Here is a 4,296-nt window from a genome sequence, read left to right on the forward strand (position 1 = left end):
GATATCACCGAGCTGTCACGTTTGAATAGACTTCAAACCATTTGCGTTAATGCGCGGAAAATCTCAGGTCATCACAGTAACGTGTGATTGAACTGATTGGACAACGTTGATGTGTAAGTCACATGAGACCAGTAAGATGTACGTATTAGTTTTGTGTGAATCTTAAAAAGAGAAGCTTTAAAAAGATTATCTTTTTCATATTTTGTAGCCTATTTGTTTTGTTCATCTATTGTCCAGAATTTTCTCACACGGAGGCAACCAATAGCCTATTTAACTACACTGACAAACTGCATGGTTTATTATGGAATATTGTTATTTCACATTAATCTGTTGGTGACATTTAGATATCGTTAGTTTCTTTTAATATGGAAGCCCTGCTTGCGTAAAAAAAACAAAAAACAATTTATGGCAACCTGATAAATCCGTGTCATTCTTATTCATTAAATGATCATCGTTTACATACCGAACTGTCGATAAACTTGTTTTCCATTAATTTAAAACAGAGAGGGATGCAACATTTTCAAAAAAAGAATCAATGAGAGCTTGTCTCCATATATCACCCGTAGATATAGCTCCAGAACAGGCGCGTTCAAGTGCCATGCATGGAGAAATTCAACGAGACCCCCGTTACCAAGGAAACAAGCATCTACGGCTTGAGGTGCAAGTGTTTTTTTTTCCCAGACACAGTAACTTGCAATTATGAAAACTGCTTTTTACAAAACAAATCTAACATACAGTATGAATGCTTCTACTACTAAAAAAAATATATGAACTGTATAAGAAAAATGAAATACAATCTAGAAATCAAATATGCATTAGTGTCACAGGAAAGAAATGCTTCATTTTGATGTTGCACTTAGAATACCTCATTACTGGTGCTGTCTAAGAGGACATCTCTCATTATCACAGTTAGAAAAACTGCAACTTAAGTCAGACATGGATGGAATTTTGATTTTAAAGCTCTTGTTTGGGTACAGCAAGTGCCATCCTTGTACCTGCTGTTAAGATTGCTGTTGGCGACCCCATGCAATGTGTTGACATACAAACACACATTGCTACACACACTCAATTAAAACATTTACAGGCAGTGATAAAAACACTAGTAGTTTTTTAAATGCAGAGATTGAAATATATGTCTCTAATTTCAATGACTTTTCACAATCCAATCATGTGGAGCAGCAAAACCAAGAGTGAACGACCATAAACACTTTTCTTTCTGGGATAATCTAAAGAATATGATTAGTTGATCTGGTTGTATATGTACTAACATGATGTTGCAGCAACTTTTGAAGATATTTATGTAACAAAATTTAACCGTGATTTTTACGGTAAAAACCGGCAGCTGTGGTTGCCAGAACTTTACCGTCAAAAATACGGTAGCAACGTTATTGGTTTTACATACTTAACTTAAAATTTACAGTAATAAACCGTATTTTATTATCTGATATAATGTGAATTTACCGTCCTATTGAAGTATTAATATCTGTTTTGTACCATTGTAATACACTGATAACCACCAATCACAGCAGTGATGAGAGTCACATGATCAATCAAAGCTCATCACAAGCAGCTCTTCCACAAGAAAGTTAATATAGAAGCTGCACAGTGTCATTCACACAAACATTAAACACCATCACAGTAACACACATGAAATTTAAAAAATGCAATAAACATTAATTTAACAACATTAAATGTAACATAAAACCCTAATGTACATAACTGATTAGAAAAACGAAGAAAACTATGAAGAAACATAGTTATTTCAACAAAAATACATCAAATGTGAAGTGTCACACAGGGAATTGTGGGAATGTCAATTTACGATTTTTCACTGTAAATTATACAATGAGTTGTTCTTTTTCACTTTCAAAAACTAAATTTAACGGTATTTTACAGTAAAATTACATTAAATGTACCATTAGATCTATCACAGTTATTTACCGTATATAGTACGGAAACTTTCTGTTAACCAATTAACAGTTTTTCCACTGTAGCATTTTTACAGTCTTTTACCATTAAAATTATGATCATTTTTTACAGTGTAAAAATACACCATTGTAGTTCCCGTCTAATATTTAATGACGTCCAATTTAAAAGGGAATACAATTCACAATGCGTTCTGTAAGGTGCATTAGTAATCAGTCTAATAGCTGCATGATATAACACATATAATTGTTCTAGTACATCTTTACGTGCATTCTCAAAGCCAACCATAATATATGACTCTGGAAACAATGACTAAATTAGTATATCTTCACAATCCAATGGATTGGATTTACAAATTGGTTGTATGCAGCAAAAATATAAATACCAAGCCTGCTACGTCACATTCACATATGGCATGCATACTGTGCTTTGCATATTAGTCACAAACACACGCAGAGGGGGATTAAGACATGCCATCACTCAGAGTGCAGGCGCAAACAACAGCAGGGCAGGAAATACACGGATCAAATAATCACCAGCCTCTTTTCAGACATGTCGTGTTACTTTCACGACACAATTAAGTTATGTGATCCGTGGACTCATTAAAAAGTTAGACAGTAATACACAGAGCACTGAAGTGTGGATCTCTGCAAGACAAGGGAACGTGAATAAGAGGAGATGGCAGCCGAACCATTACTGAGATGCTTCAGGCTCTCAATAAATGATACCAGCAGAGTTAGTCTCAAACTGGCTCTCAGCAACCCAAAGTGTCAGTTTGGATCATGCAGTGCTGATGTACTGTATAATACATGCCGCTCTGCTTGCTTGTTAGCGTGATTTCAGTGAGGGATAACTCTGATATGTATCTCCTACACAAAGTCGGATGCAAACAACACAAAAACATGTATGCAGATATAAGCAAAACACTGTGCAGCTTTGCTACATTATTTGATTTTCAAGCAGATTTAGATTTTTTCATTTCCTTCTGAGATGCTTGGAAATTTAATGTAGTTGAAACCAAGCTGTAATGTTTCAACCATGTTTCATTGGCTGTATGCTTTATCAACTTTTTTTGGAACATGCAATCCTTTCCATACATGCATAATTAAAATCATTCTACCACACACACACACACACAAAAAAACCTTTCCAAAAATGTCTGTTTAATTATTCTCAGCCGTGCCTAATGAAGAGGCTTTTGCACGTAATTATCCAGGACAACAAAAACAGACACAGCCTTGTAATGGTGCTATTACTGCAGAGGGAAATGGGATTAAGCTGAATGTTTTATCTCTTCTGACAGACACATTTTGATAAATCTAAAGGAGGTTACTTGGAATTAAACCGTGAAGTATAAACGCTGTACAGGGGGGTGGGGGGGTTCATACATTGAACCTGCATGCAACATTTAAAACCTTCTGGTTTTCTGTTTCACTCAGAATTTAGCAGAGCTTTAAGGCAGAGGCATTTGCAACACAATGGATAAGCTGTTTAATTGTGAGTAAATATATCCAGTGTTTTCTCTTAGGTGTGTATATGTATGCATGTATGGGATATTAAAGGTAAGCAGGGTTGGCAGTCGGCATTGTTTATTTATTTATTTATTTATTTATTTTTAAAGAGAAAAATCCTTTTATAGGGACCAGAGATGCAAATTATGCTATATTCTCTATGCACAATGTATTTTTTTAAATTGTATTGCTTTTCTTTTTTTCTGGAATCATATTTCTTTTTTGTATTGTCCCTATTCAAGTATTAATTTAATTAATAAATAAATATTTTGAGAATGCCTGCAAGAAAATTGCAGAAGCAGGATTTATTGGGACGCTGGAATAAAGAAAATCAGCTCTCCTTCTGATCCAGATTCAAGATATTATTTACACACTGATGTTTGATTCATGCCAGATGTGTTAAAATCATTGTGGTGTTGTACTCTAAGAGCAGGGGAGTGCAAAGCTGTGTGGCAGGAAAATAGCTCCACCTAATGGTGTAATAGTAGACCTTCAAGTCTGTTTCGAGGATGCAAGGCAATCATCCGAGAAATTTGAAATGATATCTGAAGTCCCAGGAGGGCATATTTATCTCATGGTTGAGTTTTCAATTTTATTAAAGTAACATGAATATTTTAACCACATATTTTGACTATTGCTTTTTAATTGTATTTTATCTTATTGGTAATACTTTACAATAAGGTTTAATTTGTTAACAGTTAATAACATTTGTTAACACGAACCATGAAAAATACTTCTGCAGCATTTATTTATCTTAGTTAATGTTAATTTATTATTTTACTAATAGATTCTAAAAAAAGTTGTTTCAGTTAACATTAAATGCACTGTGAACTAACACGAACAAGAATTTTTATTAACT

Source organism: Abramis brama, assembly GCF_963993115.1.
Source record: "Abramis brama genome assembly, chromosome: 5".
Taxonomy (NCBI): domain Eukaryota; kingdom Metazoa; phylum Chordata; class Actinopteri; order Cypriniformes; family Leuciscidae; genus Abramis; species Abramis brama.